This window comes from Pleurodeles waltl, chromosome 9 (genome assembly GCF_031143425.1).
Source record: "Pleurodeles waltl isolate 20211129_DDA chromosome 9, aPleWal1.hap1.20221129, whole genome shotgun sequence".
Taxonomy (NCBI): Eukaryota; Metazoa; Chordata; class Amphibia; order Caudata; family Salamandridae; genus Pleurodeles; species Pleurodeles waltl.
Window position 1 is genome coordinate 639,197,944 of NC_090448.1, and position 25,589 is coordinate 639,223,532.

At 46.0% G+C, this 25,589-nt stretch overlaps 1 long non-coding RNA gene across 1 annotated transcript in view; it reads left to right on the forward strand.

The window, feature by feature from the left end:
* The first annotated feature begins 2,331 nt into the window (after positions 1 to 2,331).
* LOC138258689 (uncharacterized) overlaps positions 2,332 to 25,589 on the forward strand; it is a 37,705-nt gene continuing 14,447 nt past the window's right edge. The window contains exons 1-3 of the long non-coding RNA XR_011198503.1: positions 2,332 to 2,555; positions 22,474 to 22,556; positions 22,725 to 22,769. This is a non-coding gene — a long non-coding RNA (uncharacterized lncRNA). The remainder of the gene's footprint in view (positions 2,556 to 22,473; positions 22,557 to 22,724; positions 22,770 to 25,589) is intronic.

Genomic DNA, 25,589 nt, shown 5'->3' on the forward strand with positions numbered 1-25,589 from the left:
AGGTCTCGTCCGGACCAGAAGGAGACACTACTAGGTGATGAGACTGCAGGGTTCAATACTGCTCAGGGGAGGTCGCGGTGCGCTTTGGTTAGGGAGGCAGTAGGAAGTGTTGGTACAGCGTCTAGCACAAGTGCCGTAGCAAGTAGGGAGAGAGGCGAGAGGCATAGCCCTCCCTCCTGCTGAAGTCCACGAGAGGCCCAAAGTTCTCCAAGGCTAGAGAAGGTACCAAGCCATCTGTGTCTCTCCCATGCCACTGGAGCACTCGCTTCCTCTCCGGTATGGCAGCAATGGCGTCCTTAAAGTCCTGATGGGGGTGGAGATGGCGAAGGCCGTCGAAGGGATCTGTCCGGGGAGGTTGGGGGGAATCAACTATATGCACTGGGTGCCACCCCCGTGCGGTGACGCAAACGATGAGTCGCAACCTGTTATCCCGACTGGAGTCACAGCCACGAGTTGTCAAGTTAAGCGTGAGGTGGCGCGCTGCCCACCCAGCCGTGCCCCACGCCCCCATGTTTGAGAGCAGGTTGGGACCCGGGCGCCTCGCTACCGCACTGGGAGGAGCGAGACCTTAGGGGGGATAGCCCAGGGAGCCGCATATGCCCTCTGACAGATGCCAGTGGAGGAGGGACGAGGGGGCACCAAACACCAGTCAGACCCCTGTTGGGTCGATGGCGGCCTGTAGCCCCGAACCAGAGGCCCAAACTTGGCTTCAACTGAACACCGCACCTTCTTCCGGCGCACTGGGCCCCGCACTCCCTGGGCCGACAATCAGGGCCAACCTTCGGCAACGTGGGCACATCCCGACCTGTCCGACTCCAGCCTCCGGGCGGAGACAACCCCCGTCACCCATTTAGGGGTCCCCCCGCCTTGATCAGGATGCCACTGCCTCTGAATAGGGCCTGCCAGCGCGCGGAGCTCCCGAGTCAAGTGGCCATTAGGTCTCACAGCCAGACCACACTTCCCCCTTTGGTCTTTAACCTGTGGGGCTCTCTATGGTTTTGTCGCCCTTTGATCATTGTGTTTTGATGTCATGGGGGTACTTCAGAGACTCTGTCCATTTCAGATCTCTCTGACCTAAAGTGTGCGAAAATATCCCTCTGATGTTTCTGGGCTTCACCAGCCTTTGATGCCTGCCTTTATGTTGATGACTCATTCTTCTGTTTCAAAGCCCTCTCCGTGTGCCAGTTCTCTTGTGACTGCATCATAGCACAGTGTGCCTACTGTCGTTTTTTTCTGACTTTGTGTTGTCAATTGAAATTCAGCAAGGCTTCCCAACCCTCGGCGCAAACTGTGGTGTTTTAGACAGCACAAGTTGCTATCTTTATGGCTCTCTTTTTGTGGAAACCTGTAGTATCACCTCCGACAAAATCTAAAGAACGTGTTCTCCATCTCCCTCGAAGCACCCAGGTATATGGATGCACATTCGCTGACCATGTGGTTGAGTCTTCAATGTTATCGGCGGTAAAAAAAAAAATGGGCATATCCATGTTCCCTAAATTTTCGTTGATATTCTTTGTTGTTTTTATACTTTTCTTTTTCTTTACCATGTCCTTCTCCCACATACCACCACAGAGGAATGATTTTGGCGATAGCAACCACGCACAGGAGCAATCAAGGCATATGTCTGACATCACAAGGGGAAGGACATGTCACCAAATGGTCCCCAGCAATGCCCAGTAACAAGAACAAACATTTGCAATGCAATGTGTCACACGTTTGCTTGAGTTAGAGCTATTAGCATTATAAATTCCTAACTGGACTTTTCTTGCTACATAAATTGAAAATGGAAAGTAGAACAGTTAACATAGGCAAGCTGATTCAAAGTGACCACAGCCGCCATGAGCACAAAGGAGACACACAGAAGGAAAAATAAGTTTGCTCGCAGTCAAACCTAATGGCAAAAGTGCAATTATCCATGTAACAGGGTTGGTGTCCAAGGCGGCAACCAAATCACCTCAAGCATTTCTCAATAATAACAAAGGATTTTTTAAAGGCAAGCCCATAAACAAGTGATAGTGATGGGCATGCAGTTAGCATGGTTAAAAGCCCACAGAAAGATTACAAAAGGGTTAAGCACTTGGACAAGGGCCAAGCCCCCAGGTCACAGGCACAGAAGACAGGTGTGGGTTGGATCGGACCGGTCAGAGGCAGGGGCCAACAGTGGCCACTTTTTGTATTTTTCTATCCCCCACGGTGAGCAACCATTGGTTGATCACATCGGTGGCGGGGTCGCCTGGGCAATCCTCAGGAGGCAGGGCATGTTAAGTACCAGTCTAAGGTCACCAGGCTACACATCGTTGCCTGGGCCCCACCCCCTGAAGATCGCTGCCACCGCCCACCTGTTTTTGTTTTTCAAGCAACGAAGTGCTCCTCTTTTTTCCCTCAGTTTTTCTAAAGGCCGTCCATGGGCCTGTTATGGGGTCGCCTCCCTGGGGCTCCTGGTGGGGTGATGGGCGAAGGACGTTTTTTCCCCTTCTCTTGTGGGAGGTAGTGCCTGTTGCTGTGTCGGGGACCTCGGTGTGGAGGCGGCCGTACGGAATCGGAGGTGAGGCGAGGTGAGTCTCGCAGGGTGCTCTGGAGCTGATGGGGGCCAGTTGTCTACCCTGGGGGGGCAGAGCGATGTTTTTTTCTGTTTTTATGGCGTGCCAGGGCAACTGTTAGAATCAGAGTGCCGCAGTGTGGGAGAAAGGGATCAGCTTGGTTTCAAATTTCACTGCTGAACACTTTCCGGAATGGACATCATGAAATTGCATCATTTTTTTTTTTAAAGTAATTATACGTAGTTGGTAATGGATTATGACATATTTGCTGAGCAGTGATATCACTGAACTCTTTTGCAACATGAACTGTATAGCAGGGGAGCTACTTTTTTCCTGAAAGCTCGTTCCCAATAAGCAACATGTCTGCCATTAATGAAAAACACGAAATAGAAATATGTGTAGCACAGTGACCAACGGCCCCCCCTTTACAATTCTTCAAACCACACTTTACGCTGTGAATGTCTTTGTTTTGGATAAAGAAAGTAGATGCTCGGCTTTTAGAAAACCAGTCAATTCTTTAAATAAATGAAGAAACGCAGCAGAACAAAGGTTTTCAGGAAAGGTGGCATCTTTCTTCGCTGAGAATCTGATGTTTTTCTTGGCACTTTGCGCTCCCATATCTGACAGGGACAGTCGTTTGAGAGTCACAGGAAAATGGCAAGCCATTTGTGTCTCGGCTAGCGAAGGAAGGCTTTAGACTCATGGGTATTGATGTAATCCAGATTAAGAAATGCGTCTGTACTGTTCTACCGTATTCTTCCTACGGACTAGCGCTTCAAATACATTGCCTGTACGCACCTTAAATTTTGAACATTTTGTATCAGCACTGTTTGGCTGCAGAATCGGTGCAAGGCCCTTGGGGGTGGGACTGACAACCCGAAGTGCACGATGAATTTGTTGAATGGTCAAGGAGTAACTGGAGTACATTTTCCAGAGTACTGTTGTTTTGCCTATGTCAGGGACCACTAGAGTGTGGTCCAGCATTTGATTTTGTCTGAATTGAGAGAGGTCACTTCTTCCTTCACAAAAGTAGCGGGAGTGAAGTAACCTTCGCCACACGGCTTTATCCCGACGGCACCTTGTAAAAGTAAGAAAACTACCCATTTTTGTGGGGAAGCCCTGGGGTTGGGGGGCCCTCGACACGATGATATGGTTGAGCAGTTAAGTAGTGCACACTGCCAACAGAATGGTCAACTGGTTTAGGAATCCAGCCAACACACTAAAAATATGTTGACAGAGAGGCAGGAGCGGGCAGGCGCTTAAACACCCAGTGATAATTTGTGAGTAAGAACATGCCGGTGCCAAAAAGCTCTCCTCTGAAGCCCGCTACTGGTGCAATTAAATGTGCGGCCACAACATACTGAGGGTTGGCTATGCGTTGGGTCGTTTGTCACTCGTATTAACTGTCTCCTACTTGGCCAGTATGTGCCTTGGCGTCACTTCTGAGGCAGGTGATGTATGACTCACCTTTAATTACAGTTAGTGCGATGAGGACTCGGAGTCCTATTAGTTGGGTCCCAAAATTGTTTGTACGGAGTCTTGCACAGCGCCAAGACTTCAAAATGCTACGACTGAGCAAAGTATGATACAGTAATGGTAACACAATTATCAATTATTTGCTATGGCTTTAAACATCACAAAAACACTGGTTCACTGATGGTTTTTGTCCACGGAAGCTGACAGGAGGTGTCATATTTCATGAAACCTATTTGACCAAAATGCAGGCTCGCCTCCACCGTTCCACTGCTCAGAGACCGTTCATTGATTCATACGCGGTGCTGACTGTTCCTAGGTGTTAATTGGTGTGTTGTGTGTACTAGGCATGGTGCACTTGCTGCCACTAGGGTGTCCTGTGTATAGAGCCATGCGTGGCGCTAGGAAGGCTCTTGGGTTAGGTTGGCACTGGGTGTGCTCTTCTCTCATGCATGTGGATTTATGACGCAGCTGACCTTGTGTAGCAACGCTAGCGCATCTGTCTTCAGATCGGAAGGTTGCGTGTTCCACGGTGCAGGTCATGATGTGGTTTCATAGTGTATCACTTCTGGTGGTGCATGCGGAGGGCATTGAGTGTGCCCGTTTGCGTTTAGTTTATGTCTGATGACGTCTTCTCTTGTAGATCAACAGACACTCTTATCTGTTTTTTCGGTAGGGCTTCAACTCGCTCAGAACTCATCTTGGTGGAAGACAAGTTTGTGTCACTTCTTTTCAGGATCCTTGAAATAATCCACAGCTGTGATACAGTCCGTGTTTAAATTGCATTTTAACTCTGTCTTGCTTGCTATAAGAGTATTCTTTTTCGCACACACTTACACACACACACTTACACACACACACACTTACACACACACACACACACTTACACACACACACACACACACACTTACACACACACACACTTACACACACACACACACTTACACACACTTACACACACACACACTTACACACACACACACACTTACACACACTTACACACACACTTACACACACACACACTTACACACACTTACACACTTTTTGTCTGATATTGATGCAGACTTGACTGAGAGTGTGCTGGGACCCTGCGAACCAAGTCCCAGCACCAGTGTTTGTTCATTAAAATGTACCATTGTTTCCACAATTGGCACACCCCTGGCAGATAAGTCCCTTGTAAAAGATAGCAGTGGTACCAAGGGCCCTGTGACCAGGGAAGATCCCTAAGGGCTGCAGCACGTGTTGTGCCACCCTAAGGGACCCGTCACCTACCACATGCACAGTGCCATTGCAGATTGTGTGTGTTGGTGGGGAGAAAAAGGGCAAAGACGACATGGCATCCCCCTCAGGGTGCCATGCCCACACAACACTGCCTGTGGCACAGGTAAGTCACCCCTCTAGCAGGCCTTACAGCCCTAAGGCAGGGTGCACTAAACCACAGGTGAGGGCAAAGCTGCATGAGCAATATGCCCCTACAGTGTCTAAGTCTAGTCTTAGACGGAAGTACAATGTGGCCATATTACATATATGGTCTGGGAGTTTGTCAAAACAAACTCCACAGTTCCATAATGGCTACACTGAATACTGGGAAGTTTGGTATCAAACTTCTCAGCACAAAAAATCTCCACTGATGCCAGTGTGGGATTTATTAAGAAAATGCACACAGAAGGCATCTTACAGATGCCCCCAGTATTTTACTCAATTCTCTAGTGTAGGACTGACTGGTCTGTGCCAGCCTGCACTAGCAGATGAGCTTCTGACCCCATGGGGTGAGAGCCTTTGTGCTCTCCAAGGCCAGAAATAAAGCCTGCTCTGGGTAGAGATGCTTCAAAGCCCTACCCCCTCCCTTGCAGGAGCTGTAACACCTGGTGGTGAGCCTCAGTCTCAGGTCTTGTGTTACAGTGCCCCAGGGCATTCCAGGTAGTGGAGATAATCACCCCCGCAAAAGCACCCACTTCTGGGCTGCCAGTTCGGTGGGAAACTTAAGAAAAACAAGAAGTGACCACTCCAACTAGGACCACCCCTAAGGTGTCCAGAACTGAAGGGACCCCCCCTCCCTTCAGAATCCTCCATCTTGTTTTGGAAGGCAGGGACCAATAGGGATAGGAATGTGCCCCCTCCTCAAAGGGAGTGTCACAAGGAGGGTGTAGCCACCCTCAGGGACAGTAGCCATTGGTTACTGCCCTCTGACCCCTGTAACACCCCTAAATCTTTTATTTAAGGGCTTCCCTGAACCCGTCTCGCCAGATTCCTGGTGACCTACAAGAAAGACTGCTGAGCAGAAACCCCAAGCAGAGAAGAAGGAAGACAAAGACTTCTGCTTTAGCCCCAGCCCTACCGGCCGGTCTCCTGCTTCAAAGAACATGCAAAAAGATCAGTGACGCGTACAGCGGGCCCAGCGACCTCTGCCAACTCCAGAGGACTGCCCTGCACCCAAAAGGGCCAAGAACTCCAGAGGACAGAAGCTCTGCCTGAAGACACCTACAACTTTAGGACTCCCACCCCACTCCAGATGTGCAAGTCCTGACCCCTGTACACCAGACGCCATCGGCCCGTGTCTAGGTGGTCCACCCAGCAAGAAGGGTCCCCATGTAATTGTGAGCAATAGCCCACCCTGGGCTGACCCCTCCATGATGACGCCTGCAGCGGAAATCCTGAGGACACCCCTGACCGCGAGCTCCGGATGAAGATAACCGACTCCTAAAGAATCACTGCACCTGCAGCCCTCTAGGCCTTTGGAGAAACTGACCCCCGGTGCAACATCGACCAGCGGGCAGCCCTCCTCCCTGTCCAGCAGGTGGTTTGCTCGAGAAGACCCCCTGGACCTCATCTGCAGCCTTAGTGACCCCTGGGGTCCCCTCAGAGTTCCATTGAAAATCCGATGCCCTGTTTGCACCCTGCCGCCCTAGTTGCTGCTGAGGGTGCGTGCTTTGGTGCCTACTTAAGGCTCCTCCAGTGCTGTTGATTCTATTCAAAGTCCTGATCGTGTGTGTGTGTGTGTGTGTATATATGTATATGTATATGTGTGTGTGTGTGGATGTGTGTATGAGTGTATGAGTGTGTGTGGATGTGTGTGTGTGTATATATATAGGCCACAGGGACTGGACTTTAGTTAACTTGCTCCTTATATAGGTTCCTCGTGGTTGTTGCATATGCTGTTGTGATTGGTTTTTGGGAGATGGTGTTTCATTGATTGCTAGCTCCAGGGATGCAGTTATGATTGGTGGATAGGGCTGGGATTCTGATTGGCTGTTGGTTCTAGGGCTGTGATTGGTGGATAGGGCTGGGATTCTGATTGGCTGTTGGTTCTAGGGCTGTGATTGGTGGATAGGGCTGGGATTCTGATTGGCTGTTGGTTCTAGGGCTGTGATTGGTGGATAGGGCTGGGATTCTGATTGGCTGTTGGTTCTAGGGCTGTGATTGGTGGATAGGACTAGGATTCTGATTGGCTGTTGGTTCTAGGGCTGTGATTGGTGGATAGGGCTAGGATTCTGATTGGCTGTTGGTTCTAGGGCTGTGATTGGTGGATAGGGCTAGGATTCTGATTGGCTGTTGGTTCTAGGGCTGTGATTGGTGGATAGGGCTGGGATTCTGATTGGCTGTTGGTTCTAGGGCTGGGGCTGTGACTGGGGGTCAGGAAATAGGGCTGTGACTGGTGATTAGGGCTGGGTCTCCCATTAGTTGGCTAAATCAGGGTTTAAAATCGGATTGGCTAGGGTTAGGACCAGCTTCTTATTGGCCAGTAGGGCTATAAAAGGCTAGGATTCAGGGCGTCTGAGCCCGGGCGGAGAGGCAAAGGGCGGAGAGGACAAGGGCAGTTGCCTGTTTGGGCGGAGAGGACAAGGGCAGTTGCCTGTTTGGGCCTGTTCGGGACAGGTAGGGACTAGGGACTAGGGCCAGAAATGCTGCCCAATTCTCATTCCACCAGGAGTGGTTTCTACCCCAACACATCCCTCAACATGCAAACACATTATCTGCAAAGATATCCAACTCATGCATCACAAACTGACCACAGACATATTGCATTGCCCCACCACCCAACACAATACCCTACATACAACACATATACACATACACCCCATAACTACTACAGTCAAACACCTTCATTCTCACAGCAAACACTACTCTGTCCCCTCCCACTAACACTACCTGCCACCACCCACACAATACAAAACTACAACGTACAGTTCTCTCAGTTTCAGTCTCCCAGATACACACTCTCTACTAATACTAACCAAAAACACTATCCGCTGTTCGCTTCACACAGACCGCTTGTCTTCATAACAATGCCCAAACCCTGCCTTCAAACACATCATCTACAAACACTCTTCCCCTCTGCTCACCAATTACACACAACCATACAATCCCCACATTTCACTCCACCACACATATTACCTCTTCCAATCATCTCAACTAATACTTATCTCCCTGACACACACCCATCACCTCTTACACACCTCATACATTAATCTCCTAAACACATCAACACCCCATCTAACACTCAAATTCCACTTAACAGCACTAACTCACATACAAGTCCCTCACCAAAAACAACTACACCAATAACCCCTCTCATTATTCCACAAAAACAATACCGACCACAAACATCAGCACATCAAAGCAACACAATCTTACATTACACTCATCATCATACCCACTCTCACACCCAAGACTACACAAAGGATACAAATTCCAACCTCTCTCCACCCCTACCCCCCACTCTTCACAAACACCTACCACAAGCACCCCATCCCAGCAACCTTCATTCACTCGCCTCTCCTCCATTGCACAATTTAGAGCCTTACATCATGATCCACATGCTCCTCCACCACCCCTAACCCATACTCCATCCACACTAAACAAACGCAAACAAAATAAAAAACATGCCACTCATAGCAACCTCGCATCCCCTTGTTTGTTTCATAATAAAACTACCCTACAAAAAACACTACACTCCTCATGGCTCTCTCAGCCACCAAGTCCACCACCCACACACACAGACCCAACAAAATGCCTCCTTAACCTGCTGGAAGAGGAACACTATGTTGAAAAGCAAGACTATTGTGAGCCTCAAACAGTTAACACAACTAGCAACACTCCTGCTTCAAGCTCACATTATACTACTTACCCTTCTACTAAACAAAACAACACTACCACTAACACACCCTATCTAAACTGCCAGCTCATAAATGCTCGATCACTCTAAAAAAACAAGCACCACATCTACAACCTGCTCACAGACACACAACCTGACTTACTATTCATTACGGAATCCTGGTTGGGAGATGACATGGCACCAGTATTGCACGAAGCCCTTCCTCCGGGCTATCAAACCATCACACAAAACCGTATAGGCAAGAGAGGAGGTGGACTAGCTATTATATTCAAACAGGCAATAAACCTCAGTAAAACAGACAACATCTCCATACAAGGTTGTGAAGCCCTCCTTACCAGATGCCACCCTACTCCAACTTCCACCTGTAACTTTCTCCTCCTTTACAGACCTCCACCTAACAACTCCACTCTCCCAGATGCCTTTCTTGACATAGTCTCAAACCTTATTACACTATACTCCAATCTATGCATTCTTGGGGATCTAAAAATTTGGTTTGACAAACCCAATATGCCCCATCCAAAAGCTATCACCACTGGCCTACTCGCATTGAATCTACATCAGATTGTACACAATCCCACACACATCGCTGGTCACATCCTAGATGTCATTTTTGCTAAGCCTGAACTCGTTACTATTCATAGCATCACACCAACCACCTGGTCAGACCACCATCTGATAACTTTCCGACAGACAACTCCACAAATCAACACACCCCACAACCACTTACATACATACACCTATCGACCATGGAGAAAACTCACTTTGGATCACTTAGAAACACAACTAACAGCAAACACAGATCTAGATACAATCAATTCTGTACCAAAACTTTATGAGTGGCTACAGAAAGCTTTTGATGTCCTAATACCACTCAGAAAAACTAAACATGACAAAAGAAAACCAACACCTTGGAGAAACACAGAACTTAAAAAGATAAAGCAACAAATCAGAAAGTTGCAGCGGACCTGGCTCAAAACAAACAATAGTCAAGACAAACTGCAGCTACACAAACTGAACAGGATGTACAAATCATCAATCAAAAAAGCTAAAAAAAGATACTACTCAGACAGAATTCTAAATGCTCAATCTACAACCAAGGAATTTTACAAAATTCTCAATGAATTTCGAAAACCCACATGCATGGAAGGAAGTCATCCCACCACTCAAGATTTCACAAACAAATTGGCAACTCACTACACAACCAAGGCAGACACATTGGACTCCTATTTAAAACAGAAGAAAACCATCAGCACCAACCCCTTTACTAAAATACCCTTTAAGAATATACCATCCCAACCTCTACAGTCCTTCAAACAAATATCCCAGGATGAATTTATGGATTTGGTCGAAGCAAGCAGACCTTCTGGTTGCCCTTCTGACCCTTGCCCACCACAAATCTTCAAGAACATCCTGCTATCTACTTCTGCTGCCACACCTGTAAGAAGAATCATCAACAACTCTTTAACTTCAGGAACTTTTCCTACAGACCTGAAAAAGGCATACATACGACCATTATTAAAGAAAACAAATCTAGACCCGCAAGACCCCAACAACTACAGACTTATCACAAATGGACCTTTCCTGGGCAAATTGATAGAAAGAGCAGCATTCGCCCAGATGTCACAATTCATTGAAGACAATTCTATACTTTCAGACTTCCAAACTGGATTCCGCCCAGGAAGAAGCACTGAATCGGCACTCATGGCAATCTGGGACGATCTTAAAAACACAGTTGACCGAAATGGAGTTGCTGCACTACTTCTCTTGGACCTCTCAGCTGCCTTTGATACGGTTGACCATGACACCCTAACTCAAAGACTCCACAAAGCCGGCATACAAGGGATTGCTCTCGACTGGATTACTTCCTATCTCCAAAAAAGAGCAAATATCATCCACTCACCCCCCTTTTCATCCGAACCCTACCTCACAAAAACAGGGGTCCCCCAAGGGTCAATCATCTCACCTTTGCTTTTTAACATCTACATGAACTGATCAATGATTTCCATCTCACATGCTACAACTATGCAGATGACACACAAATACTACTTCAATTAGAAGACCCCAAAAACATTGAAAACTCACAAATCTTCAGTTGCCTCAGAGCCGTTGATCAGTGGATGACCTGGAGCCATCTCAAACTAAATACCCTCCAAAACTGAAATACTCATATGTGGTGACTGGAAACATTATGACCCTCTGTGCGTCTGGCCTGACGATCTCGGACCACCTCCTCAATTATCCAAGGAAGTGAAAAACCTAGGAATCACCATGGATTCCAAACTAACTATGAATGCCCAAGTAGACAAATTAGCACGCACAAGCTTCATCACCTTAAAGACTTTACAACGCATTTTCCCCCACCTCGGATTTCCACACAAGGTGCAAGCTACTATCTCACTTGTATTATCCAAACTGGATTATGCCAATAGCCTCTACCATGGATCATCTCTATCTGTTATGAAAAAACTACAACGTATCCAGAATTCCGCAGCCAGGCTACTACTACATATAAAGCCGCAAGCCCACATCTCCCATGCCTTGAGAGCACTACACTGGTTACCCGTTGCCAGAAGATGCACTTTCAAGCTGCTTTGTATCACCCACAAAGCTATACATGGAACAGGACCGCTTTTTATCAGAAAGAAAATTACCAAATACATCCAACAAAGAACCCTCCGCTCAAGACTAGCACCCCGCCTTAGAACACCACCATACAAGAAAAAGACTGTAGGTGGTAAATCCTTCTACTTACAAGCAGCCAAACTATGGAATTCATTACCCCCAACTATAAGAGCCACAGATAACTTTCTTGTTTTCAGGAAACTACTCAAGAGTTGGCTCTTTCCTTCATAACCACCTTTTTCAAACAACTATGAACTGCATATGCCTATGTGGATAATTATTTTTTTCTGATTATATGTATATTTCTATTTATTTATAGTTTCTTTGGAAAATATGTATTGCTACTGTCATAACAATAAAATACACACACTCTTTTAAACCTGTCTGACTAAGTATTTTTTACCCATGATTCTAATTATGTATTGTATGTGCATATGTGTGTGTATTCATGTGTGTGTGTGTGTATAAATATATATATATGTGTATGTATGTGTATATGTTCTTTCTGTGCCTGGCATGTTTGTGGATCATTGCATGGCTCCTGGTTTTTTGGGTTGTTATACTAGATATCTATGAATTTCTGCTCTCTTTTATCACACTTATCTACTCATCACTCTTATGTCATGTCTCTATCAAACTATCCTCCATTCTCACTCGGACTCATCCCAAATCCCTTCGACCACTTTCATCTCCTAAATATCTCTGCCTAAGCTCTTCCCTCCACCTCCACATCTAACTCACCAAACCTCACTCTACCTCTGTGACCTCCCACCCAACCCTACTAAATTCTCCTGCATTCATCTCACCCTGCTACTATGCTCTCCCTAACCCTTCCACATCCTCTTTCACCTCCGCCCCCCTTTTATTCATCCCAAGCCTTTGGATTGAGTAAATGAATGATAAACTCCCAATTAACACTTCTGGATTTCTTTCCTCCTCCACCCCTCCATTACTCCAGTCAATCTAACTAACAAACTCTCATATCCCCAACTCAAATTAACTCATAATAATACTAAAACTGTACTCATTATTAAATAATACTAATCCATCACTAATTCTTGTTGGGTACCGGAGTAGCGTGCTACTCATCGAAAAGCGCTTCGACGCCTCGTCAGGGGTAGTAAGCGCTATATAAATACGATTACAATACAATACAATACATGTTGTGTCTCAATACTTTTAAAGTGCAGCATAGAAGTCCTTTCCCATCACTTCTTGACGTATGGGTTAGTTCTGGCGATGGGTAAGTATTCATTTGTCTCTAAAGATGAGACAAACGCTGTGCGAATTCCTCACCAGCCTTGTCACTTTTTTATTAAACTGTTCCAACATAATCCACATGTGATCAGGGCTACTGAAAGTATGCTCTCACTCCTCATGCCTAGGTAGGGTTAGGCATGGTCATCCTTACGCTCCTTGACATTATCAGCTAAACCATTAAAAATAATTGAAAGTGGCTTTGTTTCAAATGTTTTGTAATACCTTGTATCCTCGTGCCTTTCAACACTGTGCAAACTGTAGGACAGTTAATGCCGAAGTGTGGGTCCAATTCTCGGAGCGTTTATTATGGAGCACCCCTCCTTTTTTATGCAGACATATCATTGCAGTTTTTGTTGGTCTGGGAGGTTACAACCCAAACCCGAGGAAAGTACATAGAGCCAATAGTATAAGATTTATAACTGCTGGAACAAGGGGTGGGAGTCTCAACAACCTTTAAGGGCTCAAGGACTCGATAGCAGGAGCCCCATAACACCTAGTGTATTTATTATGACGGCCTCCCTGATTCAGATTGATCGAGGGATAGGTCACTTCAGGTCGGGGTACTGGGCAGGCACACAAAGTGTCTTTTTAATATAATACAGGCATTTATAGGGATAGCGAGACTCCGGGGAAGAAAGTGTGAGTGGGTGAACCATCACACCACTTCATAAACCTCACTTGGTCGCAGCGGAATCCTTGCTTAAACATCAAGTCCTGTTGGGGGAATTTGTTAAATATTGGCCAAATATGGTTGCAATCTAGTGGGGTTCCTTAGTGGTTGCGGTATTATACATTGGCTGGTACAGCATGAGTGTAGCTGAAGAATCTAGGAGGGGCGACCAGTTGGCCCCAGGGGTCCGTCATCCTCAAATGCCACCCTTGTAATAAAGACTACCTGAGTTGCTGACAATCATTCAGAGCTAGGGAATGTTGTAGGAATCTTGGTATTGACCACGTGGGGGCATGTGCACAGGAGTTGTGTAAACATGTGCTAGTTTGGATAGGCTGGTCAACATACAGGGGAGCTGCTTTTTTCGGGTGGCTTGGGCGGCTAGTTCCCCACGAGCCATCGCCTAGAGACACCTAGTCTTCAATCATTGTTAACACCCACTGAGCCCACCCACTGTGAGGTGTGGGAGAAGGTCATCTCCTCATTCTCGGGAGAACAGAGCTTACATAAAATGATGTAACTACAATTGACTCGCACTGTTTTTTATATGTCTACTGACATTTATTTTATCTTGTTTGAAATCCAATCTTTAGGTCACGTGGCTACCGCCAGTGCATTGATCTGCGGTCAAGCTGCCATTAGCAGTCTAAGTCAACGTCTGCCCAGAACCAGGGTGACAGACAGTGCAGGAAAAACGGACCATTTCTCTTCTAAGTGGGATGTGTATCAGGTTAATTTTTTGATTAGCCTATGGGGCAATAAGTCTGTTTTGAAGCCTGTGATGGCATCAGCTGCAGTCCCACTAACAGAATCTGGGGGGAGGCCTGGTTGGTCGGGAAACTATCCAGGCCTGTGGCAGCGGAGGAGTTATGTTTGGCCACTAAAGGACTGGTAGACAACATTGGCATCAAGAAGATGTGTAGGGGAATTCGGGATGGAATTGGATTGTTTAAGCATTTAGCTCATTCCGGGTCAGGGGTACTACGGTCACTACTGGAAGGCTGGGGACGCCCGCTACCGCGATTGTCCATATTGTGCCAGGGTACTCAATCACACAGCCTTGGGGATACAGGGTATGGTGGGCTGGTATAGGGACCAGTACATGGCCCCAGTTGGCCAAGGCCAACCTCCAAATGGGTGCCAGGGGGAATCCCTGTATTGGGTAACTCTGGCATGGTTGTTTGGGTGTAAAGCTGTTATACTGGCCCAAGCTCCCTCTGTCTTGAGGGGGCAAGTGAGTTCGCCTTGTAGAAGACAACTTATGGAGAGACCGGCAGGGTCTTGCCCTGGGTCCAAGTCAATTAAGTCAAGTCAGTTGAATTAGTCAACACCACAAGGGGCCTGAGGGTGGTCAAGCATGACTCCTTAATTTGATGTAAATTAATGTATTCATGTATTAGTTATGGAATATTTGATCGGAGAATTAATGTATTAGATATGGCCATGTGGCCATTATGCAGTACTTTTACTTATTGTCGTATTTATATGAAAAAACAAAACATTTGTCGTGTTTGTGATTTGTAATAAATACGGCCGGAGAATGTTATATTCTCTAAAACGCAAGAAAATCGGCTTGCATTGGGTTCTTCTTGTATAATTTGCCATATGAATGGTGAATGATTGTATGTCTGGTTGGGATATGACTGGTCTCGCTGCGGTCCCCCACCTGTGCACACACCTGTGACCTAAAAACAAAAAAAGACTAAAATGAAAATTCCAGATCCAACCACTAGGTGGTGGAATAATGCACAGCATGTGGATTCACAATAGATTCATGGTGCAAAACCATGCTCTTGCAGAATAAAATTGCTTTAGAAAACAGCCAAAGATGCAGTATGCACAAAAGTGGGTTCTGAGTGTCTACATATCTCCATAACACTTCACTTAGCATAAATGAAGAAAAAGGCCATATTAAGATAGCATTAAGAAACTACATGTAATTCAAAATGATTTTGATTTCAACCAGAGTGGCACATCTGGCCTTGGTTGTCAGGGATATTCAGAATTGGGGAATTAAAATTTTGGAAACCATGATTGTAATTATTCTGATCGTGGAGAGTCTATAAGTGGTAGTTAAACCGATCCCACACATCATCCAAAGTGCTTGCAGTTATTAAGACATTGCCCATGCCTAGATGCATTATACATTTGAGGATGGTGAAGAAAGTGACAAGAAAGAGATTAAATGTGAAATGCTAAGGTTGTCATTGAATTGTTGGCTGAGAAAGTGAGTTTTCCCGTATATGTGCCATAATACATATGCGCATTTTTTAAAATAAATTTTATCCAGTTTTTCTTCACTTTTTTTTTTTTTTGGGAGTATACACAAAACACACCATGGCATTATAACTAATTCATTGTCTCTATAAACAATTAACACAATATACGTCCAGGAAATTGATCTGCCCCATTCGTGCTGTGTAACGGTGTGACCGTCATCTTATTCCCACTTAGTTTGGACGATAGTCACCCGGTGCGGGCGGGGGGGGGGGGGGTAGGGGCGGGGGGGGGGCATTGGCCATTGACCGTCTAAAACAGACCTTACCAACCAGGAAATTATTTTCGATTTGCAAATAAAGTTTGGAGCAAAAGGTGGGTGGTTCAGTGTCAGTAATGCCCTGGATAGACTTCAACTCCGCAATTAGGTGCCGATGAGTTAAGAACTCTCCCACCAGGAGGCCATATTCCTCCCTTATCAAATCAAAAGGTATCAGGGCTCCATCTTGAAACATCTCGCTCACGCAGCAGATCCCGGTGTTCTCCTGCATCTCAGCGGCTCTGCTCCTGGTGGCCTGCCAAAAACTAGGAATGCTCTTCTGGGGGGATTACAGGAGCACATTATATGGTATTTGGGGGAAAATCTTTAAGACTGTGATAGCTGTCGTATTTGATATGTACCAATTTATTTGAGACATCAGAAAAGACAGGTTTGGAAAGGAGGAGCTCCTAAATGGTACTTCAGGCAGCTCGCACTTTGCTGTTATCCCACTTTGGTTAAATGTCTACCAGCCAACCAGAGAGCACCCCACTAGAGTTGTGCCACAAGATAGTAATGTTTGAAAACCGAGGTGACTAGGACAATGTGTTCTGTGGGGAGCTTTAGTTTGGCTAAAGCAACTCTGTGTCTTCCATAGGCCCCTAGCATGACGTTCAATGTACGAAATGGGGCTCTTGGTCTGGGAATTGGTGAATTAGATCAATAATAAAGCAGTCTCATAATGCACACAGGTTTACTAGGAAAATGCTAATGCTCCTTTGTTACAGTGCAGCATTGCACATTTCAGCACAATCATTTGCTAGTCGTTTTTAATTGCACCTTGAAGATCTCTAAAATCTTAGTATTTATGCATCACCATGTATTTTAAATGTACAGTGGCCATGTAACTCCATGTTGTACAATTCACATCTACTGAACTGTGATAGTAAATCATAGTCCCGTTCTAAGGGTGGCACAACGAAGAGGAGATTTTAGAAAGTAGAGGTCAGCTCTTGTTAGTATTATTTGTATCATACTATTAAAGACTTCTCACATTCCTTCCTATAAGATTATCCTGGCACCTGTTAGTCATTATCTCTGAGTATCAGTTTAATCACGTGGTCCTGCTCCTATTCACTTACGTTGAGGGAAAACACATAAAAAGGTGTAGTCATTGTATAAATTTTAGCATTACATGCTCCATCTGATTAAGGGTGAAGCCTAGCATTATTTTTGATCGCTCTGTGGCTATTTTGAATTAAACGCATGTTGGGACTTTCCAGGCTGAACTGAGTGTTGTATTTTCTTTTACAACAAACAAAAACACATATATCAAATCATTTTTAAAACACATCACAGCTGGCTACGTAGGAAAGGTTGGACAGGTAAACAAAGAACAGCCAAAAGGAACAATAAATAACAATTCACTGAGCTCACTGCAAGGGTTAGCTGGGCGGATGAGAAGATCGGAAAGTTTGTCTAGTTAGGCAAATATTTTCCACTGTGGAACAACTTTGTAGAAGAGCTTCTGGCTCCAAGGATGACATTAACCACCTTAGTCAGCCGTTGCCGCAATCCTCGTGCAAAGAGGTGTTGATTGTGAAGCCTTAGATGTACCTGTCCAGCTTCCAAAAATCTAGGTCCTCCTAAGGTGGAAACCTTATCAGAGGACAAATACTCAGGCTCATTAGTTCTGGGTAGCACACTCCCCTGGCTAGGTTCAGTGGAATGAGAATGACTTGGACCTAGTATGTCTGGACCTTCTTCTGAACTAGAGGCAAAAGAGTTAGCATTGGAAATGTGCACAGAAGTCCACCATTCCAATCCAGGCAGAATGAGTCTCCTAACAAACGCTGGGCAGAAACTTTAAAATACAGCAATGTGGACACAGAGCATTTGATGGTGGTGAATCTTTTAAGGACAGCACAAGCACTTTGGAATGGAAACACCACTCGTGGTCTGCCAGATGATATCTGCTCAGTTTGTCAGCTTGGGCATTCTGGAAGCCTGCTAAGCGGTTTGCCACCAGCAAGATGTCCCATTGGTCCAAGCACTTTTATAGGCGTTCTGCTTTCTGGCACAGAATCCAACACCACATTCTTCCATGCTTGTTGCAGCAGCACATGACAGTTGTGTTGTCTGTGAGGGCCTGCAACCACTCCCTAATTTGATGGAAGGCAGGAAGGCTTTGAAAGCCAGAGATAACACTCAAAGCTCCAGAGGACTGATATGGAGCCAGCTCTTGTCCTGAGATTAGCGTACTCAGATCTTCACCTCACAGATGCACCATTCCTCCACCACCCAACCCACTGAGATTGGAGGATCCACTGTAGTGCCCGCCAGTGCCACCTGGTTTAAAGAATCCAAAAAGCCTCAGAGCAGAACCTCCCCAAAACCCAGGCCTGTCCCAAAACTTCAAGATCATATGCTGGAACCCCAAGACTTACTGTAGGGGGAGAGAAAGACAGTTTCAAGGGTCAAAAGACTCAAGACTTAAAAGACTCAAAGAACAAGTGTGCAGGCTTGAAAGGCATGCACATTAAGAAGGTAAGAACTAAAAGAGGGCTTAACAAAAGCCACAGATGGAAACTGTTCGATCTGACAGCTTTAGGGTGGTCACCCCCACATTTTTTGCCTGCCTCCCTCCACTGTTTGACACTGTTATTACTGGTATAGGATTATGCACACTTTACCACTGCTAACCAGTGCTAATGTGTATATGCTCTCTCTCCCTTAAAAATTGTAACATTGGCTCATACCCAATTGGCATATTTAATTTACTTGTAAGTCCCTAGTAAAGGGCACTGCATGTGCCCAGGGCCTGTAAATTAAATAGTACTAGTGCACATGCAGCACTGCTTGTGCCTGCCACCCACATTATTAACCCCTTAACCATGTCTCAGGCCTGCCATTGTAAGGCTTGGGTGTGCAGTTTCACTACCACGTCGACTTAGCATTTAAAAGTACTTGACAAGCCTAAAAAAAAATCCAAATCCCCTTCTTCTACATAGAAGTCACCCATAAGGTAGGACCTAGGTAACCCAGAGGGCAGGGTGCTGTGTAGGTAAAAGGCAGGACATATATCTGTGTGTTTTATATGTCCTGGTAGTAGAAAACTCCTAAATTCGTTTTCCACTGCTGTGAGACCTGCTAATTTCATAGGCTAACGTTATGGCTACCCTCAAATACTGTTTGAGTGGCAGCTTCTGATCAGAAAGGGGTAGATATATCATATTTAGTATGGCCAGAATGGTAGGACAAAATCCTGCATACTGGTGAGGTTGGATTTTATATTACTATTTCAGAAATGCCACTTTTAGAAAGTGAGTATTTCTCTGCACTTGAATCCTTCTGTGTCTTACAATCCACTTCTGAGCTGGGCTGGTTGACAGCTCCCTTGCGCATTTCACCCAGACAACCACAAACACAGGATGCTCAGTCACACCTGCATACTGAATCGGTCTTTATGGGCTGGAAGGGTGGAGGGCCTGACACTTACATTTCAAAGGACAGTGGCCTGCCCTCACACATTGGACTGCCAAACCTCCCCTACTGGGACCTTGGCACTCAGGGTTGTACTGAAAGGGGACCTTGTGCACTTCAAAACCACTCTTTGAAGTCTCCCCCACTTCAAAGGCACTTTTGGGTATATAAACTGGGTCCCTGACCCTACCAATTTAAACACTTCAAGATACTCCTTGGGACAGACACTCTGCCCAGAACCTGCAACCTGCCAAGAGGAACTGCCTGGCTGCCCAAAGGACTCACCAGAACTGCTTTTCTGAGAAGGACTGCTGCCTTGCTCTTGTCCTGCTGCCTTGCTGGCCTCTGGCTCTGCTGATAAGTGCTCTCCAAGGGCTTGGATTGAGTTTGCCTCCTGTTCCTCAAGTCTCAGGGACAAAAGGACTTCAACCCTGAAAAGAAACTCATTGCGCAGCGAAAATCGATGCACAGCCTGCCGAATTTGATGCAATTTCTGCCTCACAGCGAAAGAATCACCACATCGCCGACCTGGAATGATGCAGCCCAGCTCCCCGAGTTGAGATCGACGTAGCACCAGCATTGAGACCAGAACTTGGACACACAGCCCACCGGATCGATGCATCGTCGAACCAGAACGACGCAGCCCGACTTCCTGAGTAAGGAATCGACGCAGCATCCGCCTTGCGTCAGCAAACTCCAATGCATCGCCCACCAGATCCATGTAGCCCCTGTGACTTTGTCTTGCGAGGACCAGAATTGTCTGGAAAAGCTGCAGCATTAACCCTTTGAAGAACTCTACTAATGTGAAATCAAAAAAGGCCAGGGAAATTCGGGGTGCATTAGCCCCAAATGTGGAATGTGATTGGAGTCCGATGACTGGTGCAGAGTTGGGCCCTTCGTGTACTGACTGCATGATCTATCCCTGGAGGGGAAAATCAATGCAGAAAAGACTCCTGTTTGGACTACTTGTTAGGCTTCACCTGAGGCAGCGCAAGCCTGCCTACTGCTTGCCAATGGTTGGTGGAATTCAGTTTTTTACCAAGGAGGTCCACATCCCTCAATATACACCGCCCACAACAACAACTGGAGGAAGCTCCGGAACTGGAAAAAAACTTCTGATATGCTTGACAGGGAATATATGTTTGTTGTATTATGCAAGATAGGTCTCCGCCATAAGATGCTATGGTTGATTAAATTAGTGTATGTAGCATCTACTGGAAGGATTAAAATTGGCAGGTTCATCTATAATGCCTTTCCCATCCACAGAGGCATGTGGCAGGGGTACCCATTATCACCCATCCCTTTCACAATGGTCACTGAATCTCTAGCTGCTGTATTGCGTCAGAGAGAAAGAGACTGGGGCATAATGATTGAGGACGACAAATGTAGCATCTCTTTATGCTGACAACACATTGATTTACTTTAGAGCTATCCATACTGGAGTAAACAAGCCTGTGCAGGCCCTATGCAGGTTCAAGATAGCATCTGTCCTGTGGGTTAACTAGACAGAATCGACCCTGTTTCCCTATGTATTGAGTATCCTCTGCAGTATATATTTGTGGAAGGCCACTTGGTGATATAGAGGACCTCCACCATCTGCTATCTTGGTATCAACAGAGGGCAATGTCTGGCCTGTGATTCCAAATTTCATTCTGGAGCTCTCTGCCACTGACTGTACTGGGCAGTGCTGCGCTGGTCAAAATGGTGGTGCTTCAGCTGTTTTATCATTTCTTCAACTTGCCAATTGCGATGAGTCTTTTTCGCACCTTAGGCTTTGTTAGGGGAACTAATTTAGGACAATGGGTGACGCAGGGTAGCAGTATCCATGTTGAAACTGAAAACAGCAGGCTAGGTGCACGGACTTCGGACACTACTGTACACCAGCATTTCAGTGGCTCATGCGCAAGTTGTTCAGTAGCTGCTTACTGAAGGTGGGACATACTGAGGGATAACTCTCTCTTGGCGCTGTCTGAGAGCTCTCCATACCTCACCTGATGCTACCCATAGCTCCTAACAAATTGGTACATATAGCCTATGACATTTGTCTCTGAGCCCTGATGGTCACCCCTAATTTAACCCCTTCCCCACCGTGGACGTAAGGGTTATGTCCATGGCTGCAGCGCTCAGATGCCACGGATGTAACTGTGACATCCAGGTACCGGCCCTCGGTGGAAGCGCTAGCGCTCCCCCTGAGGGCTGTCCTCCCACCCCACCAGGTCAGGGTTGGAAGGGGAATCGCTTTCCCTTCAACCCCTGGCCCGCTAATGATGTCCACGCACAATCGCAGAAACCATAAAGATGCCAGGGATTTGCCTATTTGGGGGCAGATTGGCCTATTTTTTTAGGCCCTTCTGCCCCTGGGGGGGGGAGGGGGCAGAAAGCATAAAGACACCAGATATGTTTTTTGTTTTCTTTCTTTTGTTTTTTTTCTGTGTTTGGGGGCGCCCCCTTGGGCAAGGGTCACCCCAAGGGTAAAAAAAGCACTATTGGGCAGTTCAGCCCCCCTTGGTGGCACTGCCCATTTTTTATAGGCCCATCTGCCCCCAAGGGGGGCAGAATCCACTTAGGGCCAGGGATCCTGTGTGTGTGTGTGTGCTTTGTGTGGGGGGTGGCCCCTTGGGCAATGGTCGCCCCCCAAAGGGGGTAATATATTCCATACCATTTCTGCCCCGCTTGAGGGCAGATTGGCCTATTTGTTTAGGCCCATCTGCCCCCAAGCAGGGAACACTAGACACCAGGGAAAATTTATAAATGGTTGTGGAGGGGTGTTTATCAACTGGCAAAAATATTTGCATTTGTGATTATAATGGTATATTTCTCCTTTTTGTTCTAGTTCAAAGCTTTTGCTTTCTTTGCTGTGGCCTGTTGCGGTTTTGGCAGTGGTTGTCCTGCGGTTTGCGTAGTTGCATGTTTTAGGTAAGTAAATACATTTACTCCAAAGGAGTATTGTTGCCATGCATGAATGACATGTTTGTAGGTGGTGTACTGAATGCAGGATTGTGTGTGAAATGTTCCTTAGATTTATGCACAAATATATTTGTTGTCTTATGTCTAATTTGCTTTTTTTTTCTTTTTTCTTTTTAGTGGTATATCATTGGTGATTGCTGTGGCTGTGCAGAGTAGTTGCTGGTGAGTCAAGCTTTTTCAGCGGTATTGTTTTGAGTTTATAACTCTTAGTGATAAAGCTACACTTTGTTTATTACTTATCTTACAGAGTGCTGGTTGTTGGTGGTGCATTTATTCAGTTACTTTTTGTAGGAAGGATCATGGCTAGCTGTAGGATGACTGCTCAGCAGGTTGTTGGTGGGCTTTTTGAGTCGTCTTCTGACCATGATTACGAGACTGACTCTGCATCTGAGGCAGATTAGGAAGTGCAAGATTCTGGAAGTTAATTTTCTTTAAGAGGAATCATCTAATGATGAAGCCAATCTCAGTGCTGATGAAGGGCCTGTTTTTTGAGGAGGACACTGATGTTTCAATTGTGCAGCAGCCAGCGGCTGAAAGGCTTCCCATTGGAAGACCTGACACATGGGTTGCACTAAACACGGAGCAGCCACAGTTGCCTGCATTTACTGGTTTCCCAGGGTGTCAAGGTAATATGGAAAACCTTCTGCCTGTCAACTTCTTTGAGAAGTTTATGGATGATATATATTTGGAAGAGATTGTTGAGCAGACTAATTTGTATGCCGAGCAGTATTTGAGGGACAATGCTGCCAGACTTAGGCCACACTCTAGAGCTAGCCGGTGGATTCCCACAAATCTGGAAGAGTTTAAAAAGATCTTGGGTTTAACTTTTTTGATGGGCCTGATAAGGAAGCCATCACTGTCTTCATATTGATCTACTAGTCCCTTGATGGCAACTGCTATATTTCCTGCAATCATGAGTTGTAATCGGTATTATGAGCTTCTTCTTCGGATGTTGCATTTTGTAGATAATGCTTTAGCCTTGCCATGAGATCACCCTGATTCTGACTGTCTTTTTAAGATTAGACCTGTCCTTGATCATTTGGTAGATCGGTTTTCAGAGATCTCTGTTCCAGGCAAAGAAATATCTATTGATGAGTCTTTGGTCCTGTTCAATGGTCGTTTGGGGGTTTTAGGCAGTACATTCCTAGCAAGAGGGCACGGTATGGGATTAAATTGTATATGCTGTCTGAAAGTAGTACAGGATATGTTTATAATTTCTGCGTCTACACTGGTAGGGATTCCAGTATTGACCCCCCTGGTTGTCCACCCACTTTAGTGAGAAATTGTGTGGGAACTTGGTAGACAACTGTTTAACAAAGGTCACCATTTATATATAGATAACTTCTACACTGGAGTTCAGTTGTTCAAGGAGTTGTTCAGAGTGGACACTTGCTTGTGGCACAATCCGTTGTAATTGGAAAGGCTATCCAAGAGAGCTTTTTTAAAAAAAAAATATATTTTTATTGTTTTACCAGCCAAATGGCAACATTTTAAATGAAATACAAGAGGTTACATTATGATTCATCATGCATTATACATGTTATTTATTACATTTGCACATTCTGCAAATCCCGTGGGAGTCCACCATTACCCAGCTTGGGTCTTACGAGTTGTGTCTTTACACACGAGGTGTATTCGACATGTGCAAAGTTATTCAAGAAACAAGAAACATAGTGAGAGAGAGTAAGATAGGAGCTGAGGCGGTTCCGGCGGTCACAGACTGATGGGGGGGAGGGAGACCAGCAGGGGAGGGGGGAGGGCCCAGGAAAAGAAGAATCAGTTGTTGGAGGGATAAGAGGCACCTTCCACGAATTGTGTCGCGCGCCTGCATGTTCATCCCGGCGACGTCGCCGCACCAGCCCTCAACCATGTTGCCCCAGGACTACAGGGGACCAGCCCGCTGCTAGCCATGGGCTGCTATGCATAGGCAGCAGATCACAATAGGAGGAACCAGCAGGGTTCGGCGTCCCTCAGTCCCAACACACGTCGGCGTACCACAGAGCTCCAGTGATGCGCCTAGGGGTACATGCGAAGGGCGTTGCGGTTTTATATTGGTTCATTTCTTCCCCCATGCGCATCAATCGACCAATACAATAATGTTTTACTGTGGCCGTCGAGGTGATGTCAATTATCTCTTTCTCGTCTATTTAGGGTGGGCGTTCATCGTCCTTGTTTTCTGCAGCTATCAAGAATGAATTCCATATCTCTAGGCCTTTAACTAGTATATCTTTATCCAGTAAATTCTGTAATGTCTGTGTTTCTGCTTTGGCCCACCGTATTACCTCCTCGCGCCACTGGGCAACACTGTGAGCGCCCGGGGCTTTCCACTTCATGGCAATAAGGCGTCTATACAGCACAACGCCAGGGCAATGCATTTATATGTACGTTTGCGTTTTTTGGTGTGGGGTGTTATACCTAGGAGGCACACCTCAGGAGTGGGAGATAATGTGGTGTTTGTCAATTCAGCTAACAACGTTATTATATCTGACCATGTGTTCCGGATCGGGAGGCATTCCCATGTCATGTGGTAGAAAGTGGCCTCTTCTGTGTCGCATCTGGGGCATGTTTGCGGTGATCGGGGGAACATGCACGTTATGCGGTGTGGTGATAGATAAGTCTGATGCACATAATTAAACTGGCTATCCAAGAGAGCTTGTCTGTAAAAAAAACCTTGAGAAGGGACAGTGCAGTGCCTTGCAGAATGATGAGCTGCTAGCTCTGAAATTTGTAGACAGGAGGGATGTGTACATGTTGACTACCATCCATGATGAGAGTACTTCACCTGTGGCTGTTTGGGGTCAAGTTGCTGAAGTGCGCAAACCTGGGTGCATTTTAGACTACAATAAGCACGTGGGTGGTGTTGATAGAGTAGATCAGAGGTTGGAACCTTACGCTGCTGCTCGTAAATCTTATGTTTGGTATAAGAAATTAGCGGTTCACCTGTTCCACTTGGCAACTTTTAATGCTTTTGTTGTGTTCAAG